Raw genomic sequence first — 22458 nt, forward strand, 5'->3', positions numbered from 1 at the left:
TAAATGTCATTACTTCTATGATTCTCATGATTCTTCTAGCAAACCTTCACATGAGAAAAATTCAGTGATACCTAAAATCTGTATAGTCCAAGCATTAACATTCCATGACTTCCAGTTTTGGGGTTGTGAAAAGGGAGATTTAGAATTTTTGGTGAAGAGAGACAAAATTTATCAGAATCCTGGTCTCTCAGTTTCCTTTTCAGCTCCAGCTCAGTCTGTAACAACAGATTCCTCAGACTTTGTTTGCGAAGCATTATATACAGGAATAAAATTGCAGTTTCTTTGGTAGAGAAAAGAGAGAACAAAACACATAAATGTAAAAGAGATGTTACCACTTATAAATGCCCTCAACTCTCTAAAATCATCTATGGTGTTCAGGACTGATACTACTGTTTACAGTAAACAAATAAGAGGGAACCAGATACTCACCAAGGTAGCCAGGGGCACATCATTCCACCACAGTCTCAGTCTACAGGAATCCTACATTTGATCAGAAAAAATGTTTAACAGACAAGTTGAGCAGGACCAGGACAGACCTTCATGAATGGAAATTATATCAGGGGATCTTTCATGAAATGATCCAGCTGAAGGGAACACATGCATCATACAGATCTTTTCATCTTCAGTCAAAACAATCATTTAGTAAAATCCTGTTAAAGAACTCTGTGAAATAAGATTTGAAGACAGATGCTTTTTTCTGTTAGTTTGATAAGAATGCTTTTCCACCATTTTCACTAAAATCCAGGGCCATTCTGAAGGTCTCATCTAAGATCATTGTGGTTACTCAATTTTGTTCTACACAACAGCGATTCCCCCTTCATTTGGAAATTGCCAAGTGCAATTACCACAAACTTCCCTGTAGACTGAATCTCCTCAAAGAAAACAAGTGGTGCTTGATACATCTTGACTGCAGCAGCTACAGATAACTTCCTAGATGACAGAATCTTAACAACCTTTAGGTACCTATATTCTGAGGATTTGCAGCAGGTATTAAAGGAGACAAGAAAACCTGATACTAGAAAATATATATTAGAAAAAGAAAAACATGCATGGCTAATGGTTCACTGGTGCCACATTAATTGTTTGAGTTACTATCCTCTGGCCTGTTTCACTCCTCCATCAAGGTTCTTCTGTCAGATTTTTCAGCATTTCTGTCCATGTATTGCTCTCTTTCAATACAATCTCATATGAAAATGTTTTTCAGAGTAGTGTTGCATATCCAACCTCCTTGGAGACCAGTGGCTCCTTCCTGGGATTTTCATTTTGTGTTAGAGAAACAAACTGTTTTTCCATTTGAACAAGCTCATCAGGGCGACCCAAGGTTCTCAACAAGGAAAATAATAATAATGGTTGCTCTATCCTTTGCACGAAGAGTATCTGAGTTGCAAGCTCTTACAGCGGGCCCGTGTTATCTCATTTTTCCAAAGGTAGGGCATCCTTGAGAGCTGATCTTTCATTTATGTCTGAAGTGGTATCTGAGTATACCTTGAACCCAGCTATCTTTCTCCATGACTTTTTTCCAGAACTTAAACATTTCTTGTGAAGATAAGAAAAAAAGGACATATGTGTCAAAGCAGACTATTTTTAAATGTTTGTCTTGTGCCATTACATTTTGTTATATCCACCACATCAAGGCAATTTCAGGCAGGGCCAAGGTTGAGTCTAGCTGGGTTTGACTTTAGCTGAGAATTTTTGAAAGGGTTGGTTTGTAGAAGTATTTTAGAAGCAAAAATGTGGTCCTCTGTGCAGACTTACTAAACTCTTTTCTAGGTCTAGCACTAGTTTTGCTAGGACCATTCTCCAGGAGTACTGGACCTTCATCTTTCCTCCTCCTAGCTAGTATAATTTATGGTAGTTTACTAATAAAAGTAAGGTTACTGCAGCAGTGAATGATGAACATAATTTGATTGCTTGCATAAACATACCATTAATGTAGCTGTTGGTGTGATCACTGCTTCTGTAGCTCCTACCTCTCTCTCCATTATTTTTGTATGTTCTTTACTGTCAGGGTGAGGACCCTTATTTTTTATTTTCCTAGCATTCACCTTCCTTCCTCTCTGTATTGGCATGAATGTTCTGGAAGGCTTGATGCCCAAACCACTTTTTTAGCCAGCCCAGCTTGAGCTATCCCCAGTCTAGGTGTATGGAAGGTGTTTATAAGCTTTTGAATCTGGCCAGCTGTTATATCTAGAGTAGACTATAAATCCATATAGCTGAGACTGCTGCATCAGTAATCTTCTGAGTGTCTACTACTGTGGTAAGTTTATTTGCACAGCTGTGCTTTCTCTTCACTGATGATTTCAATCACACAGAAGAAGTTGAAGACATGTTCCACTGTAATATTTCTTTTCTTCACAGATTATGATTTTTGTAATCAATTATCTCGTTTAAGTGAATATGAAGTTCTTCTAGGACAGAAGTATGGTTTGGATGATTGCTAGTGCCTGATGAATTAAAAGGTTCTATCAAGTCAGTTAAACAAAACATTCTAACTTCTACCTCTTCTGTATATTCAAGACTTTAATATTCAGAACACATTTAAATTACAGAATAATTTTTTTCCCTTGCTACAACCCCAACTGATCATCTGCTGATCAGATTTTATCTCCATTGCTCCTATTCTCCTAACTTGGTGCTATCGCACCAGATCATGCTGGCCTGATGACGGGAAAGGTGTGGAAGTACTACAGTTGGATGGCTGGTACTCTTCTGCCAAGACCACCACAGGCATGTTTGTTGGCAAGGGGACATAGATCAGTAGTATGGAAGACAGAGTGAAGCTGGAGCTGGCAGAATCATATGTACTGGGGAGAAAGGATAGCCACACTCCTTCAATGCTGACTTCATCTACAGGATTGGGTGAAGGTATGAGGAATGCCCAGCTGAGGAGTTGAATGCTCTGGGTCCCAGAAGCACTGTGTTCCTCCAGTATGCCCTGTCATGTGATTGCTGTAATCCTAGGTCTGCAGTAAGACTTACTGAGTGATCCTGTTATGACAGTTTGGTCTATCATCTGAATATAGATATGTTCATCCAACTTGCCATATCCATCTGATGCCCAACCACTAATCAAACATGAGTCACCTGAACAAAAGTCAGGATTTTTTTGACTGTGAATCACAAGTTACTAATTAAATTCAGGCCACCGAAGTAATTGCCAGCAATGTATCTTTTCTGCACCAGGCAAGGTTTATTAGCACATATAATAAATTAAAGGATATATTATTCAGATTCGAATTGTCAAAAATCCATTCCAAGTAAGTTTACCTTTTTCAGTAAAATTCAGAAATTGTCTTCTCTAAATTAAAACACCAGAACAGCTGGCAATGAACCGTAAAAGTCTGCCAGACTGACCTGTCATTTGAGCAATTTCGACCTTTGATACATATATTTATCACTACTTTAAGACTTTTAGAATAGGGTAGAAGTCCAGTGAGCCCAAATTAAGTAAGCCCATTTAATTTTGAACTGAATATATTTTTTGCTTCCGGGGATAAGTAAAATATTTTATTTTGGTTGTGGTTCAAATTATACATTAAAGAGTTGAATGTCTCAAGTTAGAGACAGACAATTTTAAAAATGTCTAATATTTTATCAAATAATTTATTTAAAGTATCAACTGGAATTTGTGTTTATATATAGATGGAAACAAAAATATACATCCAATCATTTATATGTAAAGTGATCCTCATATGAAAGACCTTCATTACTGATAAAAGTATGGATAAGAGAAACCTTTTTAATAGTGTTACTGATTAAAGTAGCTACCTCTCTCCTTCTAGAGTTTGAAAAAATACCACTGACAGCAATGTATCCTTATCACTGATTGTTTCTGTTGCAGATCCACCTTTTCAGGTGTAGCTCTGCTCCATTCGCCCTCACTGTGCTCCTGCTCACTCCACTCCCTTACCCTAGCCCCATTCCAACCACCCCCTGAATACTCTAGATTTATACTCTTACCTCCCTGTATAAGCCCTCCCCCTCACTGCACTTATCCAATATCTTCACATCACTACCCTATCTCTAAACCTTCCCCATCTTTACTCACCATCCCCCACCTTATCCAACTCCAACTTTCTTACAACTCTATAGCACAATTTCAATTTCCGTCTCTCCACCTCTGCTTAACCCAAATCTCTCACCCCTTACTCTTTTTTCTAGCCCTTCTCACTTACTGCTTCTACCTTTACCTTCTCGTCTTTTTTACCAATTCTTCCTACATGCAAATACTCTACTTTCCTCAACTCAATAATACTCCCATATAAAAAAGAACAGCATGCTAGTGTATTTACACTTAACACCCAATATGTTTCTCCTCTTAGAGTTATAATCATATCACACTAACCTACTCAACCCACCGCTATCACCCAGTCTTACCCAAGCAACATCATCCTCTAATTTAACACAGCACTTCCCCATTTCACCCTCACTCTACAACACCTCTTTCATCCAGTTTCACAGATAAAAACTTTTCAATCCTTCTCTTACCTCCCTTAAGCACAAGTTCAGACCCACTACCTACTATTTCTACTTCTCTAAAACTAATTTACTTCCTAAAACACTCCTACCAGATGGAGACATCCACCCCAATCCTGGTCCATCTCCTTCTGCTGACTCTACTTACTCCACCTCACTTATTGTGCACCAGTCACCCACATCTCCAACTAAACACCAGTCTATCTACTCCATCAACCTACAATGTCTCCTTAACAAAACAAAATTACAGACTTGGATTGTCCACCACTCTCTCCATATCTTAACTCTCTCAGAAACCTGGTTCAAACCTCATATCACAAACTCAGAAATTCTATCCCCTGATTATAACATTTTTCAGCAAGATAGACTTTGCAAAAAAGGGGGAGGAGTTGCCATCATGTACTCAGAACAGCTTAACATCTCCCCGATCACCCCACCTCTTCCTGACTTCTGCCCTGCAGAACTTCTCTTTCTTAACTGTCACGTTAACCCACACACAAAAGTGGCCATAGAATCTATCTATATACCTCCTGGTAACAATATCCCAGTTCTTGAATCTATTTTATCCTGGATCTCCCAACATCTTTCTTATGAGACAATCATACTAGGCAATGTCAATATTGATTGAAATAAACTCTCCTCCCACTCCTCTACCTTCATTATTAACCTTTTCGGTTTCAATCAATATTTTCTACTCTACCAAACAAAGACAATTATAAACTCCAAAAACGAATGACGAGCGTGGCAAACAAAGAAAAAAAACAATTCCTTTTACTGAATGAAGCACTTTTCATCCAATCCAGTACACAAACTTCTTCAGATCCAATAACAGAAGTGCTTGTTACTTTTTAAATAGACAAAGAAATGCATCAGCTGACACTTCAAAATTTAAAGCACCAAACCTTATTTAAAATACTTCATATTAAGAAACTTTTTGTATAAATTAAATAGTTCTATTATTAATAAATTTGACAAATGTTGTTCCCATTAAAACCAAACACCATTCCAAACTTGGAAAAAGGCTAATATTAAGCTAGATAAAAATATATATACTATTGACAGCTAATGCAAATCAAAACATTCTAAACAGCAGCAGCAGATTTCAGACTATTTTACACTCAGCGCCGTCTAGTAGTAAATCACTTTATCTACCTCCAATCCCTAAAAACACCAGATACTAATGCAACATATTAGATCGTGCAAATTATTAAACAGTCTATCTACAAAGACTTCTCAACTGTAATATAGGAATAAGGGAGCACATATCATTCAGACCCGGAAAATTATATGCATATAGCCGGATCTGCCATAATAATTCTAACCTCTCCAATTCCACTTCTATTGGCCATCTTCTCATATTTGGAACCAACTGATCTAAAATCCAAAATTTAAATGCATGGCTGGGATATTCTAAGATATACTTAGCTAATGCATTTTCTTGTTTAAGTTTACCTATGCTGTAAACATGCTCATATATTCTTTCTTTTAATTTACGGGTTGTCTTGCCCACATAAAAACATGGGCAATACTGACATTTAGCTAGGTAAACCACCATTTTGGAAATACTATTATATTTTCCTTTACTTGTCAGATCTAAGTTATTTATGGTTACACAATTACTCAATAAAATATACTTACAGTATGAACAAGATCCACAATTATACATTCCTTTTCAATTGTTATTATTATTATTATTATTATATATACTTTCAAATACATTTTTAAAGCTTTTATCTCTCCTTACTATAAATTTTGGTATTTCCCCTACTTTATCCAATACGTCCTTGTTTTCCTTGACTATATTCCAGTTTTTACATACAATATTTTTTATGAAGTAGAAGTCAATGTTAAAAGTAAGGATAAGGCTGTTCCCTAAGCATGAGGTATCTTTAACTAAAGTGGTATCCAAAGGAACAGCCATTACTTCCAAAGTCTGAGTCTCATGTGTATTTGTTAATACCACATAGGTTACTTCCTCTATTACACTATTCACAATAGGTTTATAAATACCCCTAAGTCTTTTTCCTTTTACCTCATCTATGATGTTATCAAGGAATGTGTTTGGATATGCTCTCCTTAGAAACATCTGTTTTAAATTCCTACATTCATCATCAAAGTCATCTTCCCTTGAAATCATTCGTGCCGCCCTCACTAATTGTCCTTTCACTACAGACATTTTTTGGAAAGTGGGGTGCGCACTTGAAAAATGTAGGAATGTATTGGAATAACATGGCTTCCTATAAAATCTTGTTTCATACTTCTTGTGAGTATTATCCGTAACCAGTAACACATCCAGGAATGGAATTTGTTTTTCTTCAAAGCTATATGTGAACTCAAGAAAATCAGTGCTTTGATTAAAGTAATGTACAAGGTTCTTAGCTTGGTCTTCGCTACCTTTGAATAATATAAATATATCATCCAGGTATCGTGTGTAATATATTATTTGTGAATTTATACTCTCATTGTTAAATATATAAGACCTTTCCCAATAGTTCATGACTAAATTCGCAAAACTTGAGCCGCAAGGTGACCCCATTCCCGCCCCGCTTTTCTGATGAAAAAAATTGTTCTTGAATGTTATGAAATTATGGGCCAGTACTATATTAAGTAATTCTTCCACTAAAATCAGTGCAGATGTGGGTGCACCTTTTTCTTTAAGATTCAAGATGACCCATTCTATACCTAATTCTTGTGAAATTGACATGTAAAGGTCCTTTACATCTACTGTTAGTAGGTTATAATGTTCTTCAAAACTTATATCATTAATCTTCTCCAAGAAAGACCAAGAATCTTTACTTATACAAGTTTCAGAAACTACATACTTCTTAAGGAGTCCATCCACTACTTTCGCACATGCATAAGTTGCGCTATTCCTACCATCCACAATAGGTCTAAGAGGTGGATCACTTATATTCTTATGTATTTTTGGCACACCAAATATAGTAGGAGCAATGGGTGCTGGCATAATCAAATAGTTTTATAAATCAATAGCAATTCCCTGTTATAAACAGATCATTGATATAAATTTTAATCCTATTTTTTGCCTGATTATATTCATTCAAGGACACTTTTTCATATGATTCAGATGTTAACATTAACTCCATTTTATTCTCATAATCTAATAGGTCCACGAAAATCAGACTACCACCCTTATCCGGTTTCATTATACGAACCCTTGTGTCCTTTAAATACTTAATCCAGTCAAGTTCTTCACTTGATTATTTTTACTTCCAGAGTCAATTCTCCATTGTTCCATGTGCCTAAAATCAAGTTCACACATTTTTTCAAAAGTATATAAAAGATTGTGTAATGGTAGGTTATAAGTGCTAGCAATTCTAAATTGGTTACCATCCATCAAATTTATATTACCGAGAAGTACTGTCAGATTTAATTTTCTCACAAACATTTTTAAGTCCAGTATACATTGAGTAACATTCAGTCTTTTTGAGGGAATGAACGTGTAGCAAGTTAGCTAGGTCAACAGGTACATCTACTGAGGAGTAGTTATAAATAAAAAAGTCACCTCAGAATTTGTAATAATAAGGGGGTAGTTGCTCGAATCATTTTCCAATGGCTCACTTATTTCCATTTGTTTTTTTTTTCTTTGATTCCGTTTGCTCTGTATTCTCCCCCACTGAAAACCCTGCTGCTTATTATTGCTCCATTGAAAGTATACATAATAATAATAATAATAATAATAATAATAATAACAATCAAAAAGGAATATATAATTGTGGATCTTGTTCATACTGTAAGTATATTTTGGTGAGCAACTGTGTAACCATAAATAACTTAGATCTGACAAGTAAAGGAAAATATAATTGTATTTCCAAAATGGTGGTTTACCTAGCTAAATGTCAGTATTACCCATGTTTTTATTTGGGCAAGACAACCCGTAAATTAAAAGAAAGAATATATGAGCTTGTTTACAGCATAGGTAAACTTAAACAAGAAAATGCATTGGCTAAGCATATCTTAGAATATCCCAGCCATGCATTTAAATTTTGGATTTTGGATCAGTTGGTCCCAAATACGAGAGGAGGACCAATAGAAGTAGAATTGGAGAGGTTAGAATTATTATGGCAGATCCGGCTATATGCATATAATTTTCTGGGTCTGAATGATATGTGCTCCCTTATTCCTATATTAAAGTTGAGAAGTCCTTGTAGATAGACTATTTAGTAATTTGCACAATCTAATATGTTTTTAGGGATTGAAGGTAGATAAAGTGATTTACTACTAGACGGCGCTGAGTGTAAAATAGTCTGACATCTGCTGCTGCTGTTTAGAATGTTTTGATTTGTATAAGCTGTCAATAGTATATATATTTTTAACTAGCTTAATATTAGTCTTTTTCCAAGTTTGGAATGGTGTTTGGTTTTAATGGGTACAACATTTGTCAAATTTATTAATAGTAGAACTATTTAATTTTTAAAAAAAGTTTCTTAATATGAAGTATTTTAAATAAGGTTTGGCGCTTTAAATTTTGAAGCGTCAGCTGATGCATTTCTTTGTCTATTTAAAAAGTAACAAGCACTTCTGTTATTCGATCTGAAGAAGTTTGTGTACTGGATCGGACGAAAAGCGCTTCATTCAATAAAAGGAATTGTTTTTTACATTGTTTGCCACGCTCGTCATTCGTTTTTGGAGTTTATAATTGTCTTTATTTGGTTTAGTGGCCTTGTAGTATGGCGAACACTCAGCTGGACAATTCCTCTGAACTTTTTCCTGGGACAGCGACTGTATCAGCGACTGAAGCTGACAACAATAATGGTCTTTTCACTGTTGTGCAAACTCTAGCACAACAGGTGGAGAGACTGACAGAGAAAGTAGATACGCTTAGCTTTCTACATAACCAGCAGCAGCAGCATCAGTGTTCTTTTTTGAATATTGTTAATAGAGCCATTATAAGTTCTAATAATGGCACTAACAACACCTGTATGGTATTAACAGCTACAACAGCACCTAATCAATGACCATCCTCTTCGATATTATCGGGTTCCATCCCTAACGGTCAAGGTGGATTAAAAATGAGAGAGCAAAGCATTAATAGTGGTACTAATGCTAATGCAACACATGGTCCAGCCTCAGTGGATATAATCGGTACTCCTAACCCAGGGCTTACTGGACTCCAGAATCTAATGGAATGGCTTACTACACATATGGGACTGAATCAACTTAACTGTACAGCTGCAACGGTGAGTCTGGCTAGGGAAGAGTCTAATTTGGTGGATTTATTGAACTTGTTTGACCATGTACTGTTGAAATATGAAAAACTTAGCCTTGAAATAGAGTATTTCACTGAATGTATCAGACTTGAACTAGTGCCTAAGGGTCTTAGAATTTGTCAGTACCCTACAGGCCTAGTTCCTGATTCTCAGTTTCATGTGGAATTAATCAAATTGTTTAACAAACAGGGCTTGGAATTGTTAGAAGTAATGAGTAAAAACTAAAAAATAACAGAGGAAGAATTAAAGGACAATATCACTGTATTGGATACACAGATGAAATCGCATCCTGATTTCAACAGATACAAATATGAATACTCACATATTCTTCAGACAATTGATGCATTTGTGAATAAGGCAAGGGCAGTGAAATGTAAAAAATTACAATATGATCGTTTGCAATACCAGCAAGGGTCTGCCTACCCATGCCCACCACCAGCACAGCAGTGGAGAATAGGTGGGAATATTAGGGAAACTGAAGGAAACACAAATAACATTTCGGTTTTGGGAACTACACAAAATCAACATGATTCAAGTACACAAGAAAGGAATATACAAGGGACTAATATTTCACACAGTGGTTGTGCTGACAGTAACTCGCAAACAGGTTTTTCCCCGGATGGAGAAAATAATGAGGAAGGGCCACGTAGAAGTCAACGTTTACAGAACTAGTCTACTCCTAATATGCGACCTAATACTAACAACCAATGGGGCAATAATAATCAGCAGGGTTTTCAGAGGGGGAGAATACAGAGCAAACAGAATCAAAGAAAAAAACATAACAAATGGAAATAAGTGAGCCATTAGAAAATTATTCGAGCAACTACCCCCCTTATTATTACAAATTCTGAAGGTGACTTTTCTATTTATAACTACTCCTCAGTAGCTGTCCCTGTTGACCTAGCTAACTTGCTAGCCAAAGACCTCACGTTCATTCCCTCAAAAAGACTGAATGTTACTCAATGTATACTGGACTTAAAAATGTTTATGAGAAAATTAAATCTGACAGTACTTCTCGGTAATATAAATTTGATGGATGGTAACCAATTTAGAATTGCTAGCACTTATAACCTACCATTACACAATCTTTTATATACTTTTGAAAAAATGTGTGAACTTGATTTTAGGCACATGGAACAATGGAGAATTAGCTCTGGAAGTAAAAATAATCTGTCAAGCGAAGAACTTGACTGGATTAAGTATTTAAAGGACACAAGGGTTCATATAATGAAACCGGATAAGGGTGGTGGTCTGGTTTTCATGGACCTATTAGATTATGAGAATAAAATGGAGTTAATGTTAACATCTGAATCATATGATAAAGTGTCCTTGAATGAATATAATCAGGCAAATAATAGGATTCAAATTTATATCAATGATCTGTTTATAACACAGAGAATTGCTATTGATTTATATAACTATTTGATTATGCCAGCACCCATTGCTCCCACTATATTTGGTGTGCCAAAAATACATAAGAATATAAGTGATCCACCTCTTTGACCTATTGTGGATGGTAGGAATAGTGCAACTTATGCATGTGCGAAAGTAGTGGATGGACTCCTTAAGAAGTATGTAGTTTCTGAAACTTGTATAAGTAAAGATTCTTGGTCTTTGTTGGAGAAGATTAATGATATAAGTTTTGAAGAACATTATAACCTACTAACAGTAGATGTAAAGGACCTTTACACGTCAATTCCACAAGAATTAGGTATAGAATGGGTCATCTTGAATCTTAAAGAAAAAGGTGCACCCACATCTGCACTGATTTTAGTGGAAGAATTACTTAATATAGTATTGGCCCATAATTTCATAACATTCAAGAACAATTTTTTTCATCAGAAAAGCGGGGTGGCAATGGGTTCATCTTGTGACTCAAGTTTTGCGAATTTAGTCATGAACTATTGGGAAAGGTCCTATATATTTAACAATGAGGGTATAAACTCACAAATAATATATTACACACGATACCTGGATGATATATTTATATTATTCAAAGGTAACGAAGACCAAGCTAAGAACCTTATACATTACTTTAATCAAAGCACTGATTTTCTTGAGTTCACATATAGCTTTGAAGAAAAACAAATTCCATTCCTGGATGTGTTACTGGTTAAGGATAATACTCACAAGAAGTATGAAACAAGATTTTATAGGAAGCCATGTTATTCCAATACATTCCTACATTTTTCAAGTGCGCACCCCACTTTCCAAAAAATGTCTGTAGTGAAAGGACAATTAGTGAGGGCGGCACGAATGATTTCAAGGGAAGATGACTTTGATGATGAATGTAGGAATTTAAAACAGATGTTTCTAAGGAGAGCATATCCAAATACATTCCTTGATAACATCATAGATGAGGTAAAAGGAAAAAGACTTAGGGGTATTTATAAACCTATTGTGAATAGTGTAATAGAGGAAGTAACCCATGTGGTATTAACAAATACACATAAGAATCAGACTTTGGAAGTAATGGCTGATTGGATACCACTTTAGTTAAAGATACCTCACGCTTAGGGCACAGCCTTATCCTTACTTTTAACATTGACTTCTACTTCATAAAAAATATTGTATGTAAAAGCTGGAATATAGTCAAGGAAAACAAGGACGTATTGGATAAAGTAGGGGAAATACCAAAATTTATAGTAGGGAGAGATAAAAACTTTAAAAATTTATTTGTAAGTATACATAATAATAGTAAAAATAACAACTGAAATGGAATGTATAATTGTGGATCTTGTTCATACTGTAAGTATATTTTAGTGAGCAATTGTGTAACCATAAATAACTTTGATCTGACAAGTAAAGGGAAATATAATTGTATTTCCAAAATGGTGGTTTACCTAGCTAAATGTCAGTATTGCCCATGTTTTTATGTGGGCAAGACAACCTGTAAATTAAAAGAAAGAATATATGAGCATGTTTACAGCATAGGTAAACTTAAACAAGAAAATGCATTGGCTAAGCATATCTTAGAATATCCCAGCCATGCATTTAAATTTTGGATTTTGGATCAGTTGGTTCCAAATACGAGAGGAGGAGTAATAGAAGTAGAATTGGAGAGGTTAGAATTATTATGGCAGATCCGTCTATATGCATATAATTTTCCTGATCTGAGTGATATGTGCTCCATTATTCCTGTATTAAAGTTGAGAAGTCTTTGTAGATAGACTGTTTAATAATTTGCACAATCTAATATGTTGTATTAGTATCTGGTGTTTTTAGGGATTGGAGGTAGATAAAGTGATTTACTACCAGACGGTGCTGAGTGTAAAATAGTCTGACATCTGCTGCTGCTGTTTAGAATGTTTTGATTTGTATAAGCTGTCAATAGTATATATATTTTTAACTAGCTTAATATTAGTCTTTTTCCAAGTTTGGAATGGTGTTTGGTTTTAATGGGAACAACATTTGTCAAATTTATTAATAATAGAACTATTTAATTTATAAAAAAAGTTTTTTAATATGAAGTATTTTAAATAAGGTTTGGCGCTTTAAATTTTGAAGCATCAGCTGATGCATTTCTTTGTCTATTTAAAAAGTAACAAGCACTTCTGTTATTGGATCTGAAGAAGTTCGTATACTGGATCGGGCGAAAAGCGCTTCATTCAATAAAAGGAATTGTTTTTTACGTTGTTTGCCACACTTGTCATTAATATTTTCTACTCCCATGTGCATCAATAAAAACCCCAGCCCTGTTCTTGATTGGATCTTAACTCCAACCCATGTCACTACCATAAATCAACCACATTATCAGACTCCTTAAGCAATCACCTCCCTATCTCAATACTAAGACTACCATCTAAAAATATCATAATCCCACCTCTATAGAGACTGCTGCAACCTGTCAAATTTCAATGCAGATACTTTTAACAATCAACACTTCCTTGTCAATTGGTGTGACCTGTATAACCTTCCTCAAAATTATGCTGTTATTGAGTTTAATAACCATTTTCTTAACATGCTAAATGTCCTAGCACCCATCTGGAAAATTAGGATTAAATTGAATTCCACACTCTGGCTTTCCAAAGATACCCTATCCACAATGAAACTTAAAGACATTACCTGGAAAAATGGACAAAGCTGAAATCTTCTCTCCTCATTAAATTCAAAGAACTGCGAAACCTTACTAAAAACGTATTATCCGTGATAAGAGAAAATTCTATCAAGAAGTTCAATCTACCCCCCACTTCAAACCAAAACAATTTCGGAACACCATGAACAATATTCTCCACCCAAGGAAACCTTCTACCCCCAAACCTTTCCCCAACAAAATACCTCTCAAAACTGCCACTCTACTAAACAAGTACTTCATAGAGTTTATCCGCAAACTTCCTCCCCCTAACAATAACCATTCCCAAACCACCATCACCTCCCCCCACTCAGCCTTCTCCTTGAAGCCTGTTTCCACTGCCTATATAAAATCCCTTTTGCAGAAACTTCAACCACGCTTTCCCTCCTTCGACAACCTACCCTCCAATTTCTCAAAGTTGCAACCAGTTCTATAGCATATCCCATCTCTATCCTTATCAACCATTCTATCAAAGAATCCTCATTCCTGATATTTGGAAATCCTTTTATACAATTCCACTTCACAAAAGAGGGAACTGCACTGGCTCCTCCAATTTTTGACCTATAGCCATCTTCTTCCCTCTCTCAAAAATTCTTGAGAAATGCCTACACAGACAACTTCTTAAATATCTACTCCAGGAAAACCTCCTCACCTCTCTCAACATGGTTTTAGGCCTCATTACAGCACATCCACAGCTCTTCTGTCCTTCACCCAGACTGTAGTGTAGGCAAAAGATAAAAACAAACTGCTGTTTTGTCTATTCCTTGACCTCTCCAAAGCATTCAACACCACCTCCCACCCTAAGCTCCTTACCAAACTAACTGAACTCAACCTCTCCACATCTACTACTCTCTGGTTCTCTAGTTATCTCACAAACAGACTGCAATCTGTTAGCGGGCAGACCTCCTGCTCACCTTTCCTACCTTTCCAAACTGATGTCCCCCAATGATCCATTCTAGGCTCCCTTCTCTTTAATATTTTCACTAACTACTTATGCTCCACTTGCTGTACCTCATCTCTGATCCAGTACACAGATGATTCTACTTTTATTACCTTCTCCCACAACTCTACTGACCTTCACTCCCTCACACAGACTGCATTTAACACCAGTGAGCAATGGTTAATCAACAACCAACTCATCCTTAACCCTAAAAAAACTACGCTTCTGCTTTTTCTTCCAAAATCAATGTCCAGCCTTAAAACTGCTTCCAGTCTCATTTCCCTAGACAACACCATCATTCATCCTGACTCCCATACCAAACCTCTAGGAATTACAATTGATGAACAACTGAAATTTGAACATCATATCCAACTTTCCATCCTAAAGACCAACTGAAAACTCAGCTTACTGTATAGGAACAAAAAATATTATCCATCTCCTCGAGGACTTCTCTTACCTAAGTCTACCTCCTCCCCTGCCTACTCTATACTTCCTCTATGTTTACCCACCTCCAAGCAAATGCTTAAGCCAAACTTGAGTGACCTTACAACCCGATAGCCAGATTTGTAACCTCCCTTACAAATCACATCACTGCCTTGCCCTTAAACAACTACATTGTGGCTTGAATTCTCTCAACTACTCAAACTTTTCCAACTACAAATGAAGCATTCTCTACTCTACAAACCTGCCAACTGTCCTTCCTTGTCCACCTTCCTCTCCCTATACAAACCTTCACAATCTCTTTGTAGTGCTGATTAATTGCTACTTGACACCTACAGGCCTAACAAAACAATAGGCAAATTACTTTATAAATGCTCCCTTTCTCAAATTTGGAACAAACTCATAACTAATCTACGTACTATCCATTCTTCTATACTTTTCAAAAGAGAGCTGAAAAACTACCTTTCTAACTCTCCCTTCTGCACTTTTCACCACCTTACCTAATATATACTCCTCTAACATTTAGACTATAATAATTCTCCTCTCCTTGCCTTAAAAATAAATTCATAACAATTGGTACTGTGGCACTTTAGCTATGCTGCTTAGAAACCCATATTAAAATCCCACCTTTTCTCTTTCCTTAGCTACTTTACTTCTCTCTCCCTTTCTTTCTTCTCATATCTGTTTTCCTTCACTCTCCTGTCTCCCCCAAACATTCATCCCCTCCCCCTCTACTTCAACTCTCCCACTTATTACTTTTTTCTTTTCCTCCTCCAAACAACATGATCTTAGTCAGTAAAGATGTTGCCAGGGCTAATTTTTATTTTCCTGATGCCCTATTGTAATGCCACACACGTACTGCATATCTCTACCTTTTGTACATTTTGTTTAGCTATCCTTTTTACTGAATTATGCCTTTTTGTCAATTTCCACTATGCCATGATTGTATGTAGTTATGTGTACTTCCCATTTATGGCATGAACGTATGTAGTTATGGACTCATTCAAATCACTTGTAATGTAATCTTTGTTTGTTATTATTCTTTATTAACTAGAGCTTTTCTCCTCAGTCTCCACTGAAAATAGTCTACCAGCCCAGTTGGACTAACCCAGTCACCAGTGAGTAAATAAAAAAAATAACAAACAAAGGACATATCAATAAAATTAAGCTTGAGATATCTTTCTCAATTCAAATGATTTTTTTGCAAAACAAGAATGTTAGCACTTAAATATTAAAAATAAATAAGGTCACACAATTTATTTATTTTATTTATTTATTTATTGCATTTCTTGACTGGGAAAGTCCACTAGGCCTAGGAAGAGCCCATTTTCAGTGGAGGCCCAGGGAGAAAAGCTCCACAATATTGCATACAAAACAATTAAAAACAAAGTAAATCCACTGAAAAATTGAATACAAAGATGAAATGTAAAAATACACAAATATAACAGTAATATCATACATTCATCACAAACGTCTTAGTCTGTTAGAGAGAAAAAGGTTAATACATAGGATGAAATAATGTGGGAGGTTATTATCAGTTGGAAGAGAGTGATAGTAGAAGAGTATATCACCGTGACAGTAGAAATGGCAAAGTGTATAGAAAATCAATTGTGAATAGGAAGGAAGGATGCAGAAGTGTATGAGCTGAGAGCATTAGAATAGGTATATTCAAGTGTAGAGTTAGAAGCTGCGAAGCTTAAATAGGGTGCAAAGCAAGTGAAAAGAATGAGTTAGAGATGTGAAGTGGGTGGCAGAAGGAGACAGGAGGTGGAAGAAAAGAAAGGTGTAGAGTTTTATAAATAATGATAGAGATAGGGGTCTAGAGTGGGAAGTCAGGTGATTGTTTTTTGGTGGTGTACAGGAGCATAGCCAATGAGATAGAAGATGCACTTTTAGGGATTTTTTAAAGGATGCATGATTACTGATAGTTCTGAGGAAATGGAGGCAGATTGTTCCATAATTTGGAGACAGCATAGGAATACAACATTTTGCCAGCTGAGAGTTTGGGTTTCTCTATAAACAACAACATTTTGTTTTCTGACCTGAGATGGCAATTGGGGTGGTACATGGTTACTATGGATGAGAGGGAAAGGCAGCTTTTTGGTTGGAAGATTATCTTATGGGTTGTGGTTAATTGTGTGTAAGTAAGATGGTGGGGAGATTCAAGCCAATTGAGTTGATGCTGTGAGGAGCAGTGGTGGGTAGAGTATTTTGCATTTGTAGCACATTTGGCGATTTTATTGTAGTAGAAGTCGAGTTTGCTTTTTAGGGAGGATTGTAGGCTGAAGAGGGTGGGAGCACCATATAGCAGAGTAGGAAGTAGAAATAATGAGGCTAGGGCCTTTTTTGCGGAGAGACTGAGGTAGTAATTATGTCTGTATAAGTCACCAAGCTTTTGATGTGTCTTTTTGATGTTGCTGTGGATATAAAGGTCAAAAGTTAATTTGTCAATGATGATGCCTAGCAATTTTGTACTAAAGACAACTTCTAAGATGGTGTTGTTTTGGGAAGGGACAGTAAATAGAGGTTTATTGATAGGGCTAGATCTTGTGGGGGTAAATAATAGGAGTTTAGTTTTTGGGGGGTTTAGGGCAAGGTAATTTAGGGACATCCAGTGCTCAGTACAGTTGAATGCTTCTTATGTGAGATGCTGTAATTCGGTGAGAGATTTTGAGGTGCAGATTAGTGTTGAGTCATCTGCATATTGGATGACAGAACTATGGGTTAGAGTTTGATGAAAGTTATTGATAAATATGCTGAAGAGGAGGGGACCCACTATTGAACCCTGGGGAACACCTGCAATAATAGGAGTGAAAGGGGAGGAGGAGTGCTGCCATTTGGTGGATTGCTACCTGTTATTGAGGAAGTTGGTAAACCATTGTAGGGTGGGGGGAATAATCTAAGGTTAGAGAGTTTGTTAAGCAGTAGTGAGTGAGAAATTGTGTTGAATGCTTTTGATAGATCGAGAACGAGCAGAAACTATGGAACTAGCATCACAAGCTCTATTTACTGTATCTAAAAAGGAAATAAGGGCAGTGTTAGTGCTATGTCCTGGCCTAAAGCCATGTTGAGTAGGGGAAAGCAGATGGTATTTCACTAAATGATTTAGGAGCTGTGTTTGGATACACTTCTCTAGTATTTTAGAGATGGGGTAAAAATGGCTACAGGACAGAAGTTTGAAATGTCGGAGTTGTTGCCGCCTTTATGAAGAGTTATGACAAATGCTTTATTCCAGATATCTGGAATATAGGATTCTTGAATGGACCTATTGAGGATGATGCTGATAGGAAAAGCAATGGAAGAGGCTGCTAGTTGTAGGTATTCAGCAGGTAGATTATCAGGGGCATTTGTACAAGGTTTTAGCTTAAAGAGACATTTTTGGATGGTGGATGTGGGAATTGGTGATAGAGAGAAGTTGAGTAGGAGATTTGAGGGATTATGTGATGATGGTGGTCCTAATGTGTCTGAGGTGATGGGTGGGAAGGTGGTTGTAAGTTTGGAGATGGAATCAATGAAGTATGTACTGAACAGCGTGGCAAGCTCAGAGGGTTTTTTTTCTGGGTTTGGGCATGGGGTATTGTTAGTGCCTGGGTGGAGTAGGGAATTCATAGCTCCCCAGAATTTCTTGGGGTTTTGTTTATGTTGGTCTTGAATAGCTTGGATGTATTCTTTTTTGTTTTTAGCAACTAAACGTTTAGCCTGATTTCAAAGTTGTTTGTATTGATTTAGGTTAAAGGATGCTTTATTTTTTTGCCAGGTTTTCCAAGCTTTGTACATAGAGGATATGACTTGTTTTGTGGCTTCTGCAAGCCAACATGCATGTTTTGATTTGACTCTTTTTAGTCTGAGGGGGGCAAGACTGTTTAGGGTTCTGACAAATGTAGAATTAAAGAATTCCACAGCTGCATTGAGTGGGAGAGATTTTAGTGGGCTCCAGTTTGTGTTCTCTAGTATGTCATTGAGGGTATTTTGGGAAAAATGAGACAGATCTCTAGTAGATATATATATTGGTGAAAACTAGGTATAGAGGTGGACTTACGTATAATAAATGCTGGAGACTGGTCGCTGATACTGTCTGGGAGAGTGCCTGAGGAAGAGACTTTTTTCAGGATCAGAACCCATGATCCAATCCAAGGCTGACTCTTTGTTTCTGTTTTTGTCTGGTCTGGTGATATCAGTTATAAATTGAGAGTAAGTATGGAGGTTGATGTTTGTAGGGGGATTATTACTGGGGATGTCTAGCCAGTTGATATTGATGTCACCCAGTATGATAGTTTCATTTTGTATTTTATGGCTTGTCCAGGCTAGACTTTCTTCTAGAATAGGAGAGCTGTTACCTGGGGAATGTAAATTACTATGATACAGAGGCTTTTGCAGTTATTAAGTATGAGAAAGGCAATTAGTACTTCAGCAGAAGGGAAGGGGGGATTGGCTTAGAGTAAGGAGTGGCAGTATATGTGCTTGGGAATAGTAAGGTGACACCTCCGCCTATTCCAAGGTGTGATCCTTAACTTCATATCCAGAAGGAATAATTTTCTGTTCAAGTGAACAAAACATTTATATGTAATAATTAATAACTAAACCTTGATTTTTATGTTTGCATTTTAATGTAAGTTTCAGTTAAATGTCTTTCATGTAAATACATGTAACTTTCACTGCCTAATGGCTTGGATCATGTCTAAGTAGTATCTTTTTCATTACCTTATTCTCATGAATGAATACATAGTTAAATAAACACATGAGTAAATAAAGAGTATTGCCTTGGGTGGGGGTAAGAAAAAATACAGAGCAAACCCAAAGGTCCTTAAGTGATGGAAGAAAACAGGATGAAACAAATCACCGATTACTTATTTATTTATTGCATTTGTTTACTGGGAAAGTCCACTGGGCCTAAAAGAGCCCATTTTTGGTGGATGTCTGGGAAAAAAAGCTCCAACAAGAATATAGATGCAGAAAAAAAATTAAACATTAATTGGTACAGAAGTAGAAGCCATGTTACACATAGTGGTTACAGTAATATATACAGAATATACACATAAGTCAGGAATTTAGTTGGTTTGATTACAGTAACATATGCAGAATATATACATAAAAGCAGGAATTTAGTTGGTTGCCATATGAATTCTGAGTGGTAAAAATGGCGATAAATTAATCAGCATTATTGTGGCAGTATCAACAAGTGATGAAAGAAAAAAAAATAATAAATATGGAGAAAGTATCATCAGTCACTAGTAGTAAAAAGCATAGGAATTTAGGTATAATATAAGGAGAAGGAAGAGGTTAGGTTATAGAGCAGGTACATAGCCAGGAAGAGTTGAGATGATTTTTCAGTGTTTGTTTGAAGGTGGTGGTGCTGCCCATGTTTCTTATAGAAGGAGGAAGTGAGTTCCATAGTTTGGCACCGGTGAAGGAGTAGAGCAGTTGACTAGCTGGTAAGGTGGGCTTTTGTACTTTTAGAAGTAGATGATTTTCAGATCTTAGTTGCCTGCTGGGTTGGTATTTGGCAAGTAGAGTTGAGAGAGAAGGACAGTCGGTGAGTCTGTAGATTATTTTGTGTGCTATAGTTAGCTGGGTGAATGAGAGATGGTGGGGGAGTTCCAACCAGCCTAATTGTTTCAGTGAGTTACAGTGGTTGGATGAGAATTTGGCCATGGTGGAGAATTTTGCTATTCTTTTGTAACACATATCAAGTTTGGATTTTGTAGAATTTTGGATTTTAGTGAGGAGAGGGGCACCATAAAAGAGGGAGGGTAATAAACATGTAGTTGCAAGGGTTTGTCTAGTAGAGAGGCTAAGAAAGTGTTGGTGCTTGTACAGCATACCAAGCTTTTGGTGTGCTTTTTTGAGGTTACTGTTTATGTATAGGTCAAAATGTATGTTTTCATCTATAATAATGCCTAGTAAATTAGTATGTGGAACAACTTCTATAGTGCTATTGTCTTGTGCTTGTATACTGAAGAGATTTTTATCTAAGGGAGTGGTTTTCTTTGGGTAATAATTACTAGTTTCATTTTTATTTTGGATTTAGGGCAAGATGATTGTTAAGCGTCCAAGATTCAGTAGAGGTGAGGGCATTCTGGGTGATTTACTGGAATTCAGAGCTGGAATTTGCATTGCATATTATTGTAGAGTCATTAGCATACTGGATTACTGAGCATTGTGGGAAAGTGGTGTGAAAGTTGCTAATAAAGATGCTAAATAAGAGAGGACCAAGTATGGAGCCTTGGGGTGCCCCTGAGGAAGTATTGAGGAAGTGAGAGTAAGACTGTTGCCATTTGGTGGATTGCTGCCTATTGGAGAGATAGCTATTGAACCATTGTAGGGTATGTGGGGAAATGTGGAGGGTAGATAGTTTAGATTGGAGGTTAGTGTGGGAAATGCTATCAAAAGCTTTGGAGAGGTCTAGGAAAGAGAAACAATTATTTTACCATAATCTGGTGCCCATTTAACTGTATCAAGGAAGAAGAAGAGGGCTGTAGTGGTGCTGTGCCTTGGTCTGAAACCATGCTGAGTGGGTGACAGTATTTGATTTTTAAGCAGGTGGTTGAGGAGTTGGGCATGGATGCATTTTTCCAGTATTTTCGAGAGGGGCCATTTTAGTCCTGGAAGAATAAAAATATAAAAACTTTAAAAATCAATCATCTTATTTCAGCACAACAAAATTAACAGCTGCAAAAAAGTGCTATTATTAAAAATGATATTGTTTAGGAAATTTAACTTGATTGCAATATATCCTAAGATACTGACCTATGAAAAGTATAGAAATGTAACCACACATGCTTTAAAAATGTTGTTTACATTTTGAAAAGAATTAAAAATTTAACATGCAATATAATTTTGGAAAGCCCAAGACTGCTAATCAGGGAAATGTAACTTTTCTTAATAGCTACCTAAAACTGCTGAAATAGAAAAGCTACCAGAATAAGGCAAAGAAAAAGTGTTTATGAAGATATCCCAACTTGGTATGGCTTGAGAAACACTGCTGACAGATACCTCACAAGTGCTGTAGTTCAAAACATAAACATGCTTATTAATATGGATTTAAATAATAGATCATGGCTACAGAGTAGCCTGAATGCTGAAAATATATCATATGGGCACTATAAAAAAAACATATCATATATATATATATATATATATATATATATATATATATATATATATATATATAAATGAACTAAACTGACTTCCTATATTGACAATATTGTAAAAGGTTTCACATCCTAAATTATTAAATCAGAGCATGAGGGATTCATGTTGATAGCTCAACAGCAATCCAAGTGAATGCCAAAGCTCTGAAG

Source organism: Protopterus annectens, chromosome 10.part0 (assembly GCF_019279795.1).
Source record: "Protopterus annectens isolate FY-2018-M chromosome 10.part0, PAN1.0, whole genome shotgun sequence".
NCBI classification, from domain to species: domain Eukaryota; kingdom Metazoa; phylum Chordata; order Ceratodontiformes; family Protopteridae; genus Protopterus; species Protopterus annectens.